At 42.3% G+C, this 22,050-nt stretch overlaps 1 pseudogene; it reads right to left on the bottom strand.

The window, feature by feature from the left end:
* Nucleotides 1-13,655: 13,655 nt before the first annotated feature.
* On the bottom strand, nucleotides 13,656-15,937 carry LOC123485894 (annotated as a pseudogene).
* Nucleotides 15,938-22,050: the final 6,113 nt, after the last annotated feature.

Raw genomic sequence — 22,050 nt, 5'->3', positions numbered from 1 at the left:
ATCCAGGCGACTTACAGGAGCAATTAGGGTTAATGTGCCTTGCTCAGGGGCACATTAACGTCATTTAGCAGACGCTCTTGGCCAGAGCGACTCTTGGGGTGGAGTACGTTCACCCTATGGCCAGTGGGATAACCACTTTACAATTTGGGGGTTAGTTGGATTACTTTATCCTATCCCAGTATTCCTTATTGAGGTGGGGTTTCAGATGTCTCCGGTTGGTGAGGTGACTCCCGCATCTGGCGTCGTGGGGAGCTTGTTCCACCATTGGGGTGCCAAGCAGCGAACAGTTTTGACTGGGCTGAGGCCCAGAGACATGCTTCACTTGCAGAGGAGGGGGGGGCCAGCAGGCCAGAGGTGGATGACCAATGCCCTCGTTGGAGTGTAAGGACTGATCAGAGCCTGAAGGTACAAGTCCTTCACTGCTCCATGAGCAAGCACCATGGTCTTGTTAGCGGATGCGAGCTTCAGCTTTGGAAGCCAGTGTCGGAGGAGGGGGTGACGTGAGAGAACTTGGGAAGGTTAAACACCAGACGGGCTGCGGCATTCTGGATGAGTTGTAGGGGTTTAATGGCACAGGCCCAGGGAGGCCAGCCAACAGCGAGTTGCAAGTAGTCCAGCCGGGAGATGACAAGTGCCTGGATTAGGACCTGTGCCGCTTCCTGTAAAGAGCAGGTCGTACTCTCGAATGTTGTAGAGCATGAACCTGCAGGGAGGCGGGTCACACCGCTTGATGTTGGCGGAGAACGACAGGGTGTTGTCAGGGTCCACGCCTGGGCTCTTACCGCACTCTGGGAGGAGGACATACGGGAGTTGTCAACCGTGATGGCGAGATCATGACGGGCAGTCGCTTCCCGGGAGGGGGAAGGAGCAGCTCCGTCTTGCCGGAGGTTCAGCTTGTGTGGTATCTCATCCATGTATATGTCTGCAGGGCTTGTGCAGAGATCGCGATTAAGCCACCTGGTTATCAGAAGGGAAAGGGGGAGATTAGTTGTGTATCGTCAGCGTAGCAATGATGGGAAAGGCCATGTGAGGATTGACAGAGCCAAGTACTTGATATATGGGAAAAGCCTCGAACGCCCCTGGGGACACCAGTGGTGAGAGCACGTGAATGCGGGAGACAGCTTCTGCGCCACGCCACTTGGTAAGGCGACCGGTCAGTAGGAGCGCAATCCAGGAGTGGGCCGGGAGATGCCCAGCTGGAGGGTTGAAGGGGGATCTGATGTTCACTATCACAGCAGACAGGTCTAGAAGGACAAGAGCAGAGGGGGGGGGGTTAGCTTTAGCAGTGCGGAGAGTCTCCGTGACACAGAGAGAAGAGCAGTCTCAGTTGAATGACCAGTCCTGAAACCTGATTGGTTTTGGATCAAGAAAGGTCATTCTGAGAGATAGCAAGAGAGTTGGCTAAAGGCGGCACGCTCAATAGTTTTGGAAGAAAAGAACGAAGGGATGCTGGTCTGTAGTTGTTGACATCAGTGGGGTCGAGTGTTGTTTGAGAGGCCAACTCTCGGCTCTCTTGAACGGAAGAGGGACATGGCCAGCGGTCAAGGATGAGTTGATCACGGGTGAGGTAGGGAGAAGGTCACGGAGATGGTCTGAAAGGGGGGGGGGGATGGGTTCGCGGGCCAGGTTGTTGGAGCACTGCAGTCACAGAATCGCAGGATTTTATCTGGAGAGAGGGAGAAGAATTCAAAGCATAGGGTAGGGCAGTGTGAGCAGGACCCAGCAGTGTCATTACACTGGCAGGGATCGGATTCGCTTCTTTTCAAAGTGGTTGACAGAGTCACTGAGAGAGGGGAGGGATTCGAGGAGGAAAATGTGGCAAAGCGCTTCCCTGGGGTTAGAGGCAGATGCTTGGAATTTAGAGTGGTTGAAGGTGGCCTTAGCAGCAGAAACAGATGAGAAGAAAATGTAGAGAGGGAGGAGTGAAATGATGCCAGGTCGGCAGGGAGTTTAGTTTTCTTCCATTTCCGGCTCCGCTGCCCGCGGGCTCTCTGTTTCTATAAATATACAGTCATCACTAACTGGAGGAAGGACCGAGGCCGGCCGGGAGGATAGAGAGACACAGAGAGTCCAAGGGATGCAGAAAGGGGGAGGAGAGGAGGGTTGAGGAGGCAGAATCAGGAGATTGGAGGGAGAAGGATTGAGCAGAGGGAAGAGATGATAGGATGGAAGAGGGGGGAGTAGTGGGGAGAGAGAGAGGCGAAGTTTGCGGCGGCGCATTGCCATCTGTGTAGGGCAAAGTGAGTAGTGTGGGAGGAGGGATGAGAAAAGGAAACAAAGTAGTGGTCGGAGACATGGAGAGAGGCATCGCAGAGTACTCTAGTCATGATTTAAAAAATTCTCTCATCAATCATGGTATTGCGTTGTAAATCAATGCTCTTGTCATGTGTCATATGACCCTCTGATCTGGCAAGGATTCCATTCCATCCTTCTCAATTTTCACATATAACTCAAATTAAAATTTTACATGTAATATAACTTGTAAATCAAATTTTAAGTTTCACATGTAGAAAAAAACTCTACATTTACTCAATATTATTAAACAAAGTAAATGTAAACAAACGCTGTATAGCCTAAAAACATGGTTAAAACTATAGGATTGGATATCATGGATGGTCAGAATCACTTACATCAAATGTGATTGGATTTGAGAGTGGTTGCATTTCTGGCTTCCCATTCCTCCGGCTTTTACCAAAACTGTGGCGAATTGCTGTGAAAAGAGTAAAATCCACTCATAAACTATATTTTGGTCTTTTCCATTAGTCCACTGTTGATACAAATGTTTTGCATGTCAAGTTTTCAGGTATTGTGGTCTTTCAAAAAAACAAATTGTCACTTGACATAATCATCATATATTTTCTTGCATCATATGATTATTTTTTCACATAAAGGGAAAAACACATGAAAAATATACATATAAACTTCGTGTCAAACCACTAACGTAAAAATGTCTAATGTAAAAATTGTCAAGTGACTTTTTTCTCACCATAATTTATTGTCTTGAATGTTGCTTTGTTTTTGTTTTTTTAGGGAATCTCTATGACAGTCTTAGCCTGCATGATTGACAGCTATTCGGACCAGTCAGAGCCATGGCTCTGGGACCAATGATCTAGGGTCATGTCACCCTGTATACACTGAGTTACAAAAACATTATAACACCTGCTCTTTCTATACACCAGGTCAATCCAGTTAAAGCTATGATCCTTGTTGATGTCAATGGTAAATACACTTCAAGTCAGTGTAGATGAAGGGGGGGGGGAGACAGGTTAAAGAAGGATTTTAATTATAACAATTGAACTTGGATTGGGTATGTGTGCCATTCAGAGGTTGAATGGACAAGACATAAAGATTAAATTGTCTTTGAACCAGGAGTATGGTAGTAGGTGCCAGGCATACCAGTTTGTGTCCAAAAACTTCTGTAGCTGCTGGGTTTTTCACGGCTCTCAACAGTTTCCGTGTGTATCAGAATGGTCCGCAGTCAAGACATCAGCCAACTTGACACAACTGTCGGAAAATTAAACAACATGATAAGCATCCTGTGGGCGCTTTCCAACACCTTGAAGAGTCCATGCCCACGACGAACTGAGTCTGTTCTGAGATTAAAGGGGGGGTTAGTGTAGCTATTCCAGTCAAACTCTTCCTCCTTATGCTTACTTGTTATGCCAGCTTCAACAAATCCAGTGGCACTGTGCAACTTTGCATTTTCTTTTTTATAATAACAATACATTCACCTCTTTCTTACTGATAAAAATATGAATAATGAATACATAAATAATAATTAACCATGTAGATATTTATTTCATTTGCAGGTAATACAATTGATTACTTTCCTAAGTCAGGTAAATGTCTCATGACGAGTGGCATCACTCCCTACGCGACTCTCTGCGTCCCTCAACTGACAGTTCCGGAAGCTGAATCGTCACAAGTAGCTATCTGACGTAAACCAATAACTCTGGCTACATAGCTGCATAGTAGACACAAGCTTTTTCACAGTGCTCTGTAATGCCGTCCAGCAGTTCCAGTGCTGTGATTTGGCTTTCCCAAAGATCGAGAACATAGGGATGAGGCACAGTATGCAGGAAGCCAGGCAAACCTCATTAGTGTCTCATTAACATCCAGAATCAGAGAGAATCCAGTAAAGCACTTTAATGGCCTACTGTACTTGTTACCTGTGTGTGTGTGTGTGTGTGTGTGTGTGTGTGTGTGTGTGTGTGTGTGTGTGTGTGTGTGTGTGTGTGTGTGTGTGTGTGTGTGTGTGTGTGTGTGTGTGTGTGTGTGTGTGTGCGTGTGCGTGTGCGTGTGCGTGTGCGTGTGCGTGTGCGTGTGCGCATGCGTGCGTGCGTGCGTTGTAGTCTTCACCTTATAATGGCATCCCTGCTTGTTGCAGCCCAGCCTCCATCCGAGTTCAGTTCACGTTACATGGTGCTTTCCTTCTGTTTTGAAATATGCTCTGCCTTGATCAGTTGTAGTCCCATAGGTCATGCTGCTGCCTTTCTGGGCAGGCTACAATCACATGAAAGGCTTATGGTAGTGTGGAGTTGAGTATGCTCCCATATCAACCCTTGTATTGTGTGGATTTCTTGAATGGTATAGGCTGCATAACTGTCTGGTTTGTATATTGCTTCATAATGTCACTGAAATGGGATTTTATTCCTCCTCATTTTAGCGTTTCAATGCCTAATGTAGGCTAAATCATTCAACTAATTCAAGTCAATTCTGGGGAAATATTTTATAATCCATGAATTATGGTTGTTATCCAAAATAGATTTGACCCATCCCATTAAGCTAACGTCTTTTAGTCATTCAGTCAATTAGCTCTTTATGTTTGAAAATTATTTTAAAACCTTACAACATATCTTTTTCTGAACATATTTTGAGTCTCTCCCATAGTATCCCTTCAATATAATATAGCCTATTGAATGATTCATTTCAGCACAAAAAACGTTCACCTAACAATTATGTAATGGTTCATGTGCTCATTAAATATGATACATTCCTGTAGTTAATGTATTTTTTAATCATACAAATATTGTAATTAGCCAAAGACCTCCTCCTCTCTACCCTCCATGCCTGTAATCTCAAGTGTTTTATGTTTACATCTGACCATATTACCTGTCATTTGTTGCTTGTGCTAAGCCAATCTGATCTGTTATTATAATATCAAATCACTCTTGCTTAGCTGCTGTTTAATCAACAGCTATTAAAATGCATCTTGTTTTGTATCAAACAATTAATTGGCTGTCAGGGATGAGGTGAAGTAAAATATCACTTGCCAAAACTCAAACATGACCTCTATTTACCTCACGATGGATCTTGACCATTACTAGTATCAATTAAAAATTAATATTTTGTATGTGATTTCGGCCACGCAGCTTATGATCGCGGCCCTCAATACTATGTCAGCCTGGTCTATATAACATGCATACATACATAATACATTGTGTTAGGTTTAGCAGGTATACTGCACGTATGTGTATTTATCCTCATTGGTGGTGGTTGTTTTGAAATGCATCGCCATTGAGCCCACTTCTAATTTAGTCCGTGGAGCTTGTGGTTTGGCAGCAGATTGCCCCGGGCATCTGGCACAGCACCGCTCGGTGTCATTTGCCACTACCAACTGAGTTTTTGATGAGAGCCTGACCTAGACGCCTCATCCTTCACCACCTGTCCATTCCCTTTATTTACATCTGTGCTGCGTCCCGAATGGCATCCTATTCCTATATAATGCAGTACTTTTAACCGGGCCTGTAGAGCAACTGCTAGTCAAAGTAGTGCATAGCAGAGGCATGGGTCTCTTAGGCCACATCTTTGCACAGTCATTGCTCTCTTTATTGCTTTAGCCTGGAGGAATCCGTTCGGGGAGGCGGGAGGGAGGGTCTACCAGGAGTTTTTAACCAATAATAAAACGCCATTACTCGCGGAGTGGCGCACGGGCGATGAGAAAACGTGCGTCCCTAATTATGATTCTGAGTGCTACGGAGCGTGACCAGTAAGCACGACCTCTTTCTTACTAATGTCATATCTGATTAGCAGTATTTGTCTCCTCCATGTGTCATTCCCCTTATCAATTAAGTTTGACCAACAGAACCACACAATTTTTTATGAATAGAAAGAAGTTATCCTGCTGAATAATTTGGTTTTATTCGCTGCCAAATTGCATTTGACTGACTATTATCATCATGTGAGCTGATGGCATATTTTTATATTTATTCATCTAGAATGCTGCGTCATTTCCTATTTATTAGTACGAAATAAAAATCAATAACACAGGCGTATAGCCCATCCTCCATTTCCCATTCATGCGTAAAACATAACGTAAGACCATCTGCATTTTTTAGCAAATACATATTGTGACAACACCAGTAAAGAATACCTTTAAAATTGTAGTCCCAGCTCTCTGTGCAGATTTATGTAAAACAGCATCAATGGCACAGTAGTGCCTGATCTTCAATAGGCTCGATCTCTCAACTTTAAAGACTTGAAGGATATTAACAACTACTTGACAAATGGTGGTTAGAACACATTAAACTCTATATTGGCGGCTAATTTTCGATCAGATATAAATTAAGGCCCCCAACAGTTATTTGCCTTAAGGACTTTATGTAAATGATTCTGTTCTGTATAAGCAGAAAGCCGGGGAGAGGGAGGGGAGGGGTTGGATTGGGGAGAGGGAGGGGGTGATGAATAGCTGGCACTCCTTGTGGATATGATTAATAGATCTGCAACAGAGCACGCGGCTGTCAGGAGCTCAATGAACACGCATCCAGCAGACAGCTATACCACCTTCTCATTAGACCCGTGCCCAATCTTTACAACAACTTACTCATTCCGAACGGCGCAACAGCATCTGAAAATGAGCGAATCTCTCTCTATGCGTTATAAAAGGCTTTTGCAATGTAGATAGAAAGGGAGATGGTTGTGAGAGAGAAGGGGAAGGAGGGAGATGCACGAAAGACACTTAACTGTTCGTAAACGTGCATTCTCATTCTAAGGTTGTTTAATATTTAATGGGTTAATTCCCATTTTGACGCCATCAGTTTCCGAACAATGGGGCATAATCTGTTGGGGAGTAAACACGATGAGTTTGGAAATAGGGCATTAAAAACATATATTGGAAAATACCTGATGAGGTCATCATGCTTTGCCCCTCAATGGAACGTATTCATACCTAAAACATGTGACATAGGCCTCATCTGGAAATGTGATTAAATTGTGGCTCATAATGTTTTGGTCTCGGACAATATTTGGCTGCTGTTTCGACAACGGGACTAAGGTATACTTCTTTGTATACATGGTCTTGCATATAGCCTATCTGGTAGTAGAGCCCATGGGCCTATGCCTTTTGATAACGGCCACTGCACATCGTTTTTAAGGGTTGCAATCGAAGGCATTTAAGTTTATAATCGATAATAAAGCATTACGCCCTTAAGAGTTCATTAAGAGTAAACAGCCTCTAATTACAGATTGCACTCAACTTGCACAGTTCAACTCGTTAAAGTCCATATGTCTCTTACCACCATTATAGACTTTAGAGATTATTAGGGAAATTATTACCGAAATCTCATTTGTAACGTAAATTGGTATTATAATAACGCACTGGTGTTTTTAGCCGTGCTGTAGATGTTTAACTTAAATATGTACTGTAACAACCTTACACGAAATCAAGCAAAGATAGCACCATTTATTGAAATAAAATCAATCGGATAAATATTTAATGACGAAATGGTGCGCCATCTGTGTGCAACATCCACTTTTCAGACGGTTTGACCATTTGAATTTGAATAAGCAGTTTGCAACTTAATTGGATATTTCAAATCAAATCGAAATTTTATTTTTACATCTTCGTAAAAACAACAGGTTAGACTTACGGGCACTTCCCAACAATGCAGAGAGAAAGAAAATAGAGAAATAATAGAAAAATAAATAAAAAATAACCGAGAAATAAATACACAGTGAGTAACTGATAACTTGGCTATATTCGATTAGCAATTTACAGAGATCAACATTTAATAAGACTGGAACTCTTGGACAAGGCAACATGTTTTTTGCTCTTCCTAATGCCCAATCGTGATATTCACTTACTGATATTTAAATCCATTCAAATCTCTAAATATGTAACGTTAAAACCACATAAGAACATATAATAAAACGAATTATTCAAAATTATTCTTACATTCAACATATATGTACCCGTGCCAGATTTGCCCATTCTATCCATACCTCTCCATTCTGTTTTGTAATACGTGGAAAATACTTCATTTAGATAATGCATACATTTAACATTGCGCCAATGACTACACATTTTAAATGTAGATAATGCATTCAAAGTAACCAATGTTATAATGATGACGATGTCCTTGTTCTATGTCTCATGTTTCATGTCGGATACAAGCCAGCAATTGAGTTGTCCCTGTCCAAAAACATTATGAACGGTTACTTCGTCACCTGCCATGGATAAATGAGTAGGGCATTAAATAGCTGTTAGGTATGGCATTCACAAAAAAGAATTAAGACCTCTCTTGGAGGCCTGCGTGTTCAAATGTAGCCTGTGCAAAGCGAGAGTGAAATATTTGAACATAATACAACTGAAATACTTAGAAGTCATGGCACGCCAATCATTTTGTTGCCTATGATTTTAATGATATCTGCCAGAATTCAACGTATTCTCGTTCGGAGAGTAACTATTTGAGTTATTGGGATGGCATGCTCTGGAATGGGCCCGATACATAGGCAGAAGAGCGGGATAGTGGGAGAGATATTAGTGCCATGCTTTCTTTTTTCCTGACAGTGTAGCGAGGAGTGGTAGAGGTCCTGGGAGATCACCATGTGTGTGTGTGTGTGTGTGTTATTGTGTGTGTGTGTGTGTGTGTGTGTGTGAGAGAGAGAGGGAGAGAGAGAGAGAGAGAGAGAGAGAGAGAGAGAGAGAGAGAGAGAGAGATAGAAGAGAGAGAGAGAGAGAGAGAGAGAGAGAGAGGGAGGGTCAGGCATATGTAAGTGCACGTTTATTTTTCAATCGCACCAAATAACTTGCCCTGCACTTTCAAAACAACACACGCATCCTGTCAGCTGACATTATAGTCATACTCACTCGTTTACACGTGTGAAAGGAAAAATGGCCACACATGTATTTTCTCCTCTTAATGAAACTCCATTGATTAGTCTCTGTAAAACACTTCTCAAACTAATCACCAGTGAGAATTAGTTAATATTGCATCAACAACTGCTAATCCAGAATCACATGACAAATCCAGAATCACACGAAGATTGGGGACTATATTAACATGCGGTGTTATTCAAAGAGCCATGGCGCGATGACAATACAGGGACATTGGCGATTTGTTGGCGAAATGCAGTCAAGTTGAGCGCCACCAATGCTAAATAAAGGGTTACAGTGTCTCGCATTCGATTTCTGCCCTTGTGTCACTCCAATTCAGATCTTCAGTCGTATCTTTGAAGGTAAGAGCACTTCGTGTAAATGTACAGTTAAAATATTCTATTCGCAGCTCTCCCAGGCGGAGCTCAGACAGTCCCCGGCTTCATTAAAATTTCCATCAGCATCCCCGGAAGGGGGGAAATGTTCGGGAAAGGAGAAACAGAAGGCCTAATTATAACAAAGAGAAACACTGCTGCCATTTTATTTTGAATGTAGCGACCACAGTTTACTGGTGCCATGTCTCAATGCATGGAAGATAAGCTACATAGGCTAACAGGCAGGCCAGAGAGGCTGTGTTGCTTCTATGTAAACTGCTTGGCTTAGTTAAGATATTTTAAGGGAAACTATTCGGAGTGTGTGTGTGTGTGTGTGTGTTGCGCGCGCGTTTATTTTCTCTGTTTGTGATGTCAGCGCGGATAGTGCAGCCTGGATTGATTCGCTTGCAAAGAATCCCAATCGATTTTTTCACCTATATATCGGAAAGTTAAATAGGGAATAGTCTGTCTCCAGCTGTGGAGGGAGCTGCCATATTTCCAGTCAGTGCACTGAACACACGCTGGGTTTGGTGTCAAGCAGCGAGACTCACTGCATTCAGTTAATTTCCACCCCGAGAGCTTTCGGCAGCCCTCCTGACCAACGCTGAGTAATTAATCAGCGATAGCTTCAATGACTACCTAGGCCTAACTTCTCGCTCGCGCCTCATAATTATCTGCTTTTCATAATTCGATGTGTAATTTAATAATTCGCTCTTATTAGCGTATTAAGTGAATGGCTCATTTAGGGAAAATTAGAACCGCTCACCAGGAGCATCTTTTAATTGATGAAACATCAAGACTGTCTCGTTAATAACGGCTTGTTTTGATATTATTTATCAAATGCTGAAATCGTGGTGTTTTACGCCGCTTTGATTTTGTGTTTAAGCCTTTTATACATTTAAGAGACAAGTGAAAAAATGGTACGTTTATCTTGGAGCAAATGGTTCTATTATGGAATACAATAAAATAATTGTTTATTTATTGTCATAGCTGGTAGTACAGAATTGTGTCACTAATTGATATAGCCGGTCAAGGTTCTTTTATTTGGTAGAAATAAAGCGAGTGTTCTTGTAAATCTCTTTTTATAAATAAATAAATATATTCTGCCATGGCCATGCGGGCCATTCCAAAGATGACCGAAACACAGCCATAGGCCTAGTTATAACTCTGACGTCATCATGTGGTCATTTCAGGCGAGGTAGGCTGGCAAGCCAAAAGGGTTAAATTGGTTTTAGAAATGTTGAGATGCCAAAGTTATAGACACAAAGTAGCCTAATAAGGAGGTGTACCAATCATATTTTCCCAAACTAGCCTATACACCAACTCTGCTGATTTTGGTATGTAGCCAAATGTTGTTGCCGGATAATGCACTTCCGGTTGCACAGCAAGCAAAAGGTGGAACTTTGCATATCAATAGGCTACTGAATCTCTTTCCTAATTAATTGATGGAATGCACTAATAAGAAATGTTTTATTTGCAGCATTATTTGTATTATAATATTTATTATTATAGCCTAGCCTACACTGCATTCCCCCTCACTGTTTCAATTACAATTTATAATCAAATTAGATTTATCAAAAATAATCACATGCAAATACATTCTGCTGCTATAAATACTCTCTTTAAAATGTGGAGGACAGATTTCAGAAGTGCAAATTCGGAGGCGGCTGGCTCCCCTCTCCTCTCCTCCTCAGGTAGCATGGGAGCTATCCATGGTGCTGAAAGCAGCTGAGCTGAAAACCCCATAGAACGTTCTAACGTTCCAAGCAGCCAGTCAGCCAGCCATGCAGGTCATGTCTATATTGGATAAAGCTTATGTCAAATTGACGTCAAAAGTTTTGTTTGTTTGTTGCATTTTAGGCTAATCCTACCCTCATCCTTTTCCTAACCTTAACCTAATTCTCTAACCTGCTTTGTTAATTCTCCTATAACCTGCTGCGTAAGTTCTCCTAACCTGCTATACGAAAAGTCAATTTTGACATGCTTCTCTATCTAGTCAAAACCAGCCATGTAGCAAGCCCCCATCGGCCTGACATGAACGGCGCTTTAGAAATGACACTCTATTTAAATTGCTGATTTTTATCTAACCCCGAACCCCGCGCGCAAATCAAGGTGTAGCCTAACCTGCTTCAAAGCCATATCATGCCTCGCGCGGGAGCAGTTTTTGACTGTGTATTTAAATAGAGACGGGCACATTGGCAGGCGAGGCTGTTTTTCTGGCGGGCTGACATCTGGCAGGGCTGCGCTCGAGGGACCTATCCAGTTCTCTATAGACTCCATGATTAGACTCTAATAGAATATTAGCATTTGTTCTCAGGTAGGCTACCACGAGCTGCAAGAGCAAGCTGGCAGCCAGTCAGTAAAAAAAAGCACGTGTCTTTTTTACAGTGCATGGTGGAACAGTAATGGGATTTTTCTGGAATTTGTAGAGAAATTGGATATGTAAAAATAAAATCTATTGATGCTTGATGGTCTGTCTATCTTTGCACCTTTTCAGCATAAAAGATTGCTTTAGCTGCAGAATAAATCCTTTAAGATATAATCCCTCTAAGATGATCATTCATTTGATGTTGAAGGAATACCTATTTCTCAATTCAATTTAGTCTTTCAATAAGATTCGGATCCATGCATTGCAATATGCAGATGCAGTATGCGTATTTTCGCTCTTTCCAAGAATTGGGCCTACACAAATACACTCCTCATTCAAAACGACCAATAAAATGTTAAAATTTGTTCTTTAATGAAACACATATTGCAATTCAATTATTAAATAACCTAAAGATACATTAATGTAATAAATAAATACAAAAAATAATTCGACCAGGAATCCAAAAGCAACAGACATTACAGAAAGAAGGTACCTCAGCAAAACAGCAATACACTTGGCAAATGACGATATAATTATGTGCGACTGGTTCCAATGAAATATTTACATTTGACACGTATACTTCGAAACGGTTCTTTCTCAATAAGACAACATTACGAAACAAGGTGAATTTAACAAGCAACGACTTCATAATGATGCGCATATTATACAAATAAATAACCAGAAAAAACATACATAAAAATAATTTAAAAAGAGAATACTATCGCATATATCTCTCGATTGTACCATCTCTCGAACGTTTAGCAGAAACGAAATGAAATCCGGTAACTATAGGTCTAGATTGAGCTTTTACTTTCCTATTCGAAAACACGTTTCATTTGCGCAGAAGATTTTCTCCAAGCAAAACGAGGAGGAGGAGAGGAGGGGGATCCCAATAAATATATAATGATGTAAACAGGCCTACATCTAATAAATAGTTCATAAGAAACAGACCCACGTTGGCTTTGCAAAAACAAACGTAGGCCTATTGCAACTGGTAATAAAACAATCATATTTGGCAATTACCCACAATCAAATGCTTATACATTTGATCCACTATTTCTATAGGCCCATCTACAGCCAGATATCTGTTTATGCCATAAACACACCCCACACCAGCTATATTTTATAACCAGTGTTGCTCGTTTAGGGCCTAAACTCCCTGGGTCTTTGCTCTATATCTATACTCTCATCTTTCAGCTTTTCATCACACTTAAAATGAAATAGGTGGAATTAATTACACGGGACACAAAATGAAGGTCATGTGACCGCTAAATTAATAATTTACACGGGGTTGTTTGGCAATACTCTAATAATAGCTTCCCAAGACCCAGCAAGCGCCTACTGTATTGCCCTATTTCCCTCGTGGACCGGGGAATTAATGCCAGTCTGCATCGTCATAATAATAAACTCAGAGGGAAAATGCTAAGCACGACAAAATAAACACACCAATACTAGGCCAATAGGCACCGACCAAGTGCTGTGTCAAAATACTGTAGGCCTATCTTCCCATGGTAAAGAACTGTTATTTTCAGTACGTTCACTATTGTAGGCTAGTGATAAATTAACCAATATCATAAACCAAAAAAGACGTGTGATTAAAGCCTATAATACTTCATTGACATAAAAGGGTGAAGAATAGTAGGTCTAAGTGGAGTAAAAACAGAGGTCTTACTTGCTCCTGTTCAAATGTGTACATGACTCCACACCCTTCTGTTGCAGAATAAGACGTGACCGCAGTAGTGGTTTGAGCTTTCAGTCATTTGAATGTATATTAATTATTCGGGTTGTTCAAAGCACAAGTCATTGATGATTGAAAAGTGTGTGATAAGAAATATAATACAAATCGTCTCTAAACAGTGTTCAGTCTCTCAACGTTGGTTGATTGTTTGTTTTTTTAGAGCGAGTGTTCAGAGTCAGACGCATGCAGAATATTTCATTCGTTTCTGTTTCTGCCGTTGGTTGCAAAACCAGACCCGCACCACGTTCTTTTTGAGGTCCAGTTTCTCTGCGATAGCAGCGATTTTCTCTGAGGAAGGACGCGTGAATGGCGAAGTAAGCTTCCAGGGATCTCTTTTCCGGTGCTGCTATCGACGTTCGCTTCCTCTTCTTCTCTCCGCCATTATATAGCTCGGGTTTCCGAGTTTCTCCCGGTGTGATTTCTCGGCTTCTTCCAGCCATGCCTGTAGAATGGGCTTCAACGCTATCATGTTGTTGTGGGAGAGGGTGAGGGACTCGAATCGGCAGATGGTACTCTGGCTGAGGAGCCCACACCAGGAATCTTCAGGTTGGCCAAGGCTCCCCCTACATCCGCCTGGGTCGCGCTTGGAGTTTGATCCGTCTCTGTTTAAACCTCCAGCGAAGGCTTCGAGTCCCTGGGATCTGCGTCCACGTCGCTCATGCAGCCCATGCGGGATGGTAGCCCGTGGGCATGAGCCATGTTGAGGGGGCTGCCTGGCTGCATGCGGTTCATGCCCGCCATGTGGGCAGGGTGCGCAGTCGCGAGCCGCGTCTGGACCTGCCAGGAACCGAGAGCCAGTCCTGGGGTGATGTGTCCAGCAGGTGTGCTCTCCATCGCCTGGTGGGGTTGGTGGTGGTGGTGATGGTGGTGGTGGTGGTGGTGACCGTGGCCGGAAAGGGCGGATGGGTGAGAAATAGGCACCGAGGAAGAAGACGACGAGGAGGTGCAGGGGGAGAGTGTTCATGGTGTGGTAGGTCGCGTCCGGCTTGAAGGGACTGTGGTGTGGAGGGTGGTGGTGGCTCTTGGTCTGCGAGGCAATATCCACCGCCGCCAGAGCTTCAGCGCGGCCAACAAACTCTCTCATCCAAGCCTCCGAATATATTGCTCTCTGCAATTGCAAATAGAATGCACACATAACTGTCAGCAGGGAATTCTCACTCCACTCCACGGTTTAAAACATTTCCAGAATGAGATGAGAGAAGAAGAAAGAAATCCTAAAAAAGAACACACAAAACAAGACACATGCAACATCCCAGGTCATAAAAATTTATATGAAAGGCAAACCCGACTGAATACATAAGTTGGGGAGAGGAAGAAAAAAAATGGAGGTGTTGGGTGATTTGCTGTGCAGACATGAAAAAAACATCAAGCAAAAGTGGGCTGTCAAAATTTGCCTTTAAGCGGTAATTATGCAGAATACGTACCGGTGGGGTTGGGAGACATCCTCGGCGCATCGCCTCGGAGTTGCCTCCGCCGCTGCTGATGATGGTCCGCTACTGGTGTCGGGAAGAGGAGCACGAAGAGGGCGCATCGAGTCAATGTGGATGACGAGGAGGAATGCAAAAAAAAGGAATACTTGGGCTCGGGCAAGCTGGCGTGGGCCATGGCGAATGCCTGCTTGCCCTGTTCAGAGACATCATCATCATGTTTGCAGGCGTCCGAGTCTCGGCAAGTTCCTTTTAATAAGTTAAGACTCCGCCTCTTCGATTGGAGTTGAAGCACAGTGTTGCTTCTCCGGAAATCTAAAGGCACTGTCTTATATACTGTGACTGTAGCTGCTACAATATGGAAAGATGATCATCCAATTCTCTAGTTGTTGGCGCATCTATTATTACCTAGCCCTGTGTGTGGAGGTATGGCCGCGCGCCGTAGTTTTGCTGGAGAGGAGATGTCGCACGCGCCATGCAATCGAACGTCGCCTGCGCCCTCCGTTATCTCTTCCTCTATGGGCTGTGGCGCGATGGCTCAAAAATAATGTTATTATTATTCGTTCGTTCTTTCTTTAAGAGTCTTAGTTTGATCGCCGTGGATGTGTGGATGTTTTGGAGAGCTCCTCCAAGATTGTGCAACGAAAAACGAATAGTAGAAAAAAAGTTGTTTTCTCTCGTCCTGGTACGGATTTCCAAAATACAACCGCGCGTAAAAAGATTGTCTCATTCGTTTACCTTTTTTTCTGCAAAGTTTCCGTTTCACAATTCACTGTAATTAAGAGATAACGGTGACAGTCTCGATACCTCGACTACGTTCAATGCTGCGGGGACTCGATCTGCCTCTGCTCTGAGGCGAAGGGCAGGCTGTCTCTCTCTCTCTCTCTCTCTCTCTCTGCGCCTCTCTTTCACACACTCTCTCTCTCTCTTGCTCGCACTTTCGTTCTCTCTCTCTCTCTCTCACACTCGCCCCCTCTCCTCTTACACTCTCTCGGCTGTACCTGAAAAACCTTTCAAGATTTATTATTCTTCATTAGCCACACCGCCGCTGGGGACTCTGCGCATGGGCAGTCTGCGACAAGGCATTATTTTCAAACAGCTCTACAGCCAGCATTGTATCCTTCTTCGTCGAATTTATTTAGGATCCACATGGAAAGAGGAAAAATAACCACATATAGCCAAGCCATTTCCCCTCTTATTTCTTCATATTGTGCAGCTTCATTCAAAAAAAAAGTCAAAGTGGAGTTCAGTTTAAAGATACGAATTAGGCAATAGAGGAGGTCACATAGGAAAGTCCTTCTAGGGATGGATATGAGGAAAGTACCAGGACCAGCTCCATCAAGCGCCATCCCTGTTGGGGCGAGATAAATCAAAGTTAAATGCTTGAACTATCATTTCATTATGGCAGCATAGGCAAATTGAAGACAGGAAGAACATCTTTAAACAAATTAGGGATCGGGGGAAAAGATAGGATTACTATATTTAAAATTAATTTAGGGCTATGGCGAAACGGCTTTTCAATAAGTGACATGCTCGCGCGTTATCTTGTTTATGTGCGTAATTCACCTTGATGAATTTATTAGTTTGGAGATTAGCTATGGAAATAATCAATCGACGAGTTATATGGGTTAACTCAACAGTCATTTGTGAATTTTTATGTCACTGGTGCATGGACGAGCGTCGTGTGTAAATATTTGATCAATGGCAGTGGAAAGTGGATTTTTAAAAGTCTTTAGGATTTAATTGCAAACCCAATACAATTATATACTTGTCGCAGCGGGCTATTATCACTATCTTTATACTAATTAGGCTACTTCATCAGTGATATAATTTGAAACCTTTAATCATATCTCTAATTAACAAGGCTTGTCTAATTTGTTTAATCTGTTGAAGTCCATTGGATGGGCTAATTGATATAAGATGGTGATTGAATACCCATATGGAAAATATAACTGTAAGAGCTATACCTTAAATGTTTTCACAGAATTTGGAATCTGTCTGCAGATATAGTAATTGGTCGCTGGTTACAAAGTCGAACCTCTGAGTGTATTTTGTTTATGGTAGTGTGATGATAATTGGACATAAGTATTGAATTTAAGTTGGTAGGAAAAGAGATTGTGTTGAAGGGTACTTGTGGGCTAAATAGTTGGTACTCCTGTTTTTATTTTTTTTGTCTAATTATTTCAAAATTTTAAATGCTGTTCGTTAAACACCAATTTCTGTAGCCTATCTATCAGTATCTGTGCATAAACGACTATATTATACTCCGTTCATAAAAACAGCTACAGAACTATAGTATAGAAAGAGCTACTATGCTTATTTTTCAGACAACTATGCTATTGTATTGTAAAGAATCATATTATATCCAGACAATGTGTTTGTACTGTAAGGGAATGCCTTCATATTGGAAAAACTGGAGAACCAGAACCTCAACAAGCCCTCAAATTATCCTTGCAAAACCACCAAAGTATAATAACTAAGTTTCCCATCTCTGATAATATGCTGTGATCAATTTTAGTGCACCGCCTATGCTGAAGTCAATAAAGCAATTTAATGCTGAGAGGACAGATGTTGGGCCATGAATATAGCATGCAAAAAACCCGCTGCACGCTCTGCTACAGACAATGACGCGAAGCGCACTAGTTGTCGGTGCCTTTTCGGTAAGATTTTGATGCACATAGACATTTAATATGTCCCCACCGCTGCAACAAAGCTGTTGGTGATAGTGCACATGCACTTTACATCGCGAGAGCCACACGGCAGGCGGTTTGCCTCTCAAGTTGGACGACAGGCGCGCTGAAGCCAACCCTCGCGCCCGCGCCCCTGAGACATCAAGGGGCAATCAGTGTCTCCTCACATATAGCGACGGACTGATTTATGATGAAACTTTAACGAAATCATTTATATTTCACCACCTCTAAATCGGCGTATGAAATTTTCATCCACAATGAAACTCACAAAAAAAGTAAGCTAGTATATCTTCAAGTCAAAGAAATCAATTGGGCTGTACTCACAAGCAATTGACTTTGAAGTCGTTTTCTACTTTGACAGTGTTCAGTAGGCTACAATATTAATCGAAGTTATGTAGGCCTAGTTCTAATGCGCGCGTGCACGGTGCGTGTAGGCCTATAGGCTGCTCATGTTTGAAGGAGGGTATCTCCAATCTTACAAACCTAACTACTACAAAGCATGAACAATAGTTAGTGAAATTATGAAGTTAAATGAAATGTTGCAATTTGTCCTGGAAAATGGAACGTTTCCTTATTGCATTGATTGCATGGTAGAATACGATTAGTTATTTAGTCATTAGGGAAGATACTAGCAGATCTCACTGTAGGCCTGTCTACCTTGCTGTTACAATAGGTCCTCAGATTACACTTCACTGCATTATAAAAACAGAGTCAGCATTATAGGCTACATTATTTTACATTTGGCAGAAGCAACAAAATACAGAAGTTAGTCAATGATTTGACTACAAATGAATTAATTGCTCATTATTACTCATTAATAATTAATTAATGTGAGAGGACGAATCATCCATGTGACTGGCTGGACTCCAACATACAATATTACCCCTCAATACACCGATTATGTCGAAGGTGTGCCTCAATTTGTATCACGGCAGATTGTTCCTTCCTCGTCAACAGATATGCCTGAACACTAGCAGGTTTATCTTCTCTTAAAAACACAAGTTCTTCTGAGGAATTCCGAATCAAAACCGGGTTTTCACCGGAGCTTTACAAAATATAAATAAAAAAGCACCTAAATAGAATAAAATTAAAAATACAACGAGGAATGAAAGCATAATAGTAGCAGCTTGGGCTTGATATAGCTCAGGTGACTTGTTTGCTATTTTTTTTCCTTTTACCTCTTACTACTGTACTTATTCGGAATCAAAGGTACGCTGCAGAGAGAGAGTGCAGAGCATGTATGTTTTACTTTACACAAAGACATACACACCTCCTCTCCCCTTCACTCAGTCTCCCTCAGGAGCTCTTTCACGTTAACAATCCCAATTACCCTGGGATCACCAGAGACTGCTGTTTTATTACACTACCGCTCCTTTGTGGCTTCCCTCCGCCAACAAGGTAGAACCTGCCAGCTCAGAACAGAACAGAACACTCCGTGAGAGAGAGAGAGAGAGAGGACGAGAAGGGCGGAGAGAGGAGAGAAGAGAGAAGAGAGGATGAAGTCTCTTGGCTGCTGGCGGTGATGATGCCTTTATTCCCACACACACAGCTTCCCTCCTCCTCCCTCCTCCTCCTCCCTCCTCCTCCCTCCTCCTCCCCTCCTCCTCCTTCTCCTCCTTCTCCTCCTCCTTCTCCCTCTTCTCCTGTTCTGATCTCGGGAGTCCTTACATGTAGGTGCAAAAGGTCAACGCTTGTTTGGAAAGCATCTACAGAGAAATCTGGCTTAAACACACACCTCACACACACACACACACACACACACACACACACACACACACACACACACACACACACACACACACACACACACACACACACACACACACACACACACACACACACACACACACACACACACACACACACACACACACACACACACACACACACACACACACACACACACACACACACAAAGAGATGTGTTTCTACAGTTGAAGTCGGAAGTTTACATACACCTTAGCCAAATACATTTAAACTCAGTTTTTCACAATTCCTGACATTTAATCCTAGTAAAAATTCCCTCTCTTAGGTCAGTTAGGATCACAACTTTATTTTATGAATGTGAAATGTCAGAATAATAGTAGAGAGAATGATTTATTTCAGCTTTCATTTCTTTCATCACATTCCCAGTGGGTCAGAAGTTTACATACACTCAATTAGTATTTGGTAGCATTGCCTTTAAATTGTTTAACTTGGGTCAAATGTTTCGGTAGCCTTCCACAAGCTTCCCACAATAAGTTGGGTGAATTTTGGCCCATTCCTCCTGACAGAGCTGGTGTAACTGAGTCAGGTTTGTAGGCCTCCTTGCTCGCACACGCTTTTTCAGTTCTGCCCACACATTTTCTATAGAATTGAGGTCAGGGGCTTTGTGATGGCCACTCCAATACCTTGACTTTGTTGTCCTTAAGCCATTTTGCCACAACTTTGGAAGTATGCTTGGGGTCATTGTCCATTTGGAAGACCCATTTGCGACCAAGCTTTTAACTTCCCTGACGGATGTCTTGAGATGTTGCTTCAATATATCCACATAATTTTCCTTCCTTAGATGCGATGTATTTTGTGAAGTGCACCAGTCCCTCCTGCAGCAAAGCACCCCCACAGCATGATGCTGCCACCCCTTTGCTTCACGGTTGGGATGGTGATCTTCGGCTTGCAAGTCTCCCCCTTTTCCTCCAAACATAACAATAGCTGCCATTATGGCCAAACAGTTCTATTTTTTTTTCATCAGACCAGAGGACATTTCTCAAAAGTACAATCTTTGTCCCCATGTGCAGTTGGGGGCAACCTAGTCTGGCTTTTTTTATGGCAGTTTTGGGAGCAGTGGCTTCTTCCTTGCTGAGCGGCCTTTCAGGTTATGTCGATATAGGACTTGCGTTTTACTGTGGATATAGATACTTTTGTACCTGTTTCCTCCAGCATCTTCACAAGGTCCTTTGCTGTTGTTCTGGGATTGATTTGCACTTTTCGCATAAAGTACGTTCATCTCTAGGAGACAGAACGCATCTCCTTCCTGGAGCGGTATGACGGCTGCGTGTCCCATTGTGTTTATACTTGCGTGCTATTGTTTGTACAGATGAACGTGGTACCTTCAGGCGTTTGGAAATTGCTCCCAAGGATGAACCAGACTTGTGGAGGTCTACACATTTTTTTCGGAGGTCTTGGATGATTTTTTTTTATTTTCCCACGATGTCAAGCAAAGAGGCACTGAATTTGAAGGTAGGCCTTGAAATACATCCACAGGTACACCTCCAATTGACTCAAATTATGACAATTAGCCTATCAGAAGCTTCTAAAGCCATGACATCATTTTCTGGAATTTTCCAAGCTATTTAAAGGCACAGTCAACTTAGTGTATGTAATCTTCTGACCCACTGGAATTGTGATACAGTGAATTATAAGTGAAATAATCTGTCTGTAAACAATTGTTGGAAAAATGACTTGTGTCATGCACAAAGTAGATGTCCTAACCGACTTGCCAAAACTATAGTTTGTTAACAATACATTTGTGGAGTGGTTGAAAAACAAGTTTTAATGACTCTAACCTAAGTGTATGTAAACTTCCGAAGCTTCAACTGTTATTCTCCACCACCACATCAGTTCTTTATTTATTCATCTGTTGTTACCTGGGAGACGTGACAGGTTCCAACGGCAGCAACACCTTTCTTTAATATAATACCTTGTTTAATGCACAGACCAAAAAGAAAAGCCAGGAAGAAGCCTGCAGGAATTACTTAAGTGTCACCTAGCTCTTTTAAACAGCAGTGACTCACCAGCCCTGAGATAATGCAACTTGTGATTTAAGAAAGAAAAAAAATCTGTTGCTTGAATTACGGCTCAACTGCACTACAAAACTCCTTGATCCTTTTCCATTTGATCTTGTGTCAAGGACTAAATATAGCATTTACAGTGAGTGCAGGGATGCATTATCGTGGTGTGTTGGATAGTTCTTAAACACAACTACTGGTTTGTCTGTAGCAATTCACTTTAGGTGAGGTGTTCCACCAAAATGCCTTCATAACACTATCAAGTCACTACCAAGACTGACATAAGGCATTAGGAGTCATACATAAACTGTGATCCAGGTCACATGCACCAATGTAACTGAGCTGTTATCCAACCCGAGTCATGTGCAAGAGCTAACTAAAGATCACATTAGTCCACTCTTGGGCTTCCTGGGATCTAATATGATCATTTGTATACTTCATCACCCTGAAGGAAACACCCATCTCTCAAATATCTCAACATCAGATCTCCTTCCAAATCTCTATATCCTTTGTTTATATAATGTAATAATATCCCTCCACCTCCACTACAGCATGGCAACCAGGCTTAGCCTACAACATGTAACCTGTTCTA

Source organism: Coregonus clupeaformis, unplaced genomic scaffold (genome assembly GCF_020615455.1).
Source record: "Coregonus clupeaformis isolate EN_2021a unplaced genomic scaffold, ASM2061545v1 scaf0893, whole genome shotgun sequence".
Classification (NCBI taxonomy): Eukaryota; Metazoa; Chordata; class Actinopteri; order Salmoniformes; family Salmonidae; genus Coregonus; species Coregonus clupeaformis.
Note: the sequence above shows the minus strand (reverse complement) of the source record. Positions and strands in the feature narration are given on the sequence as shown.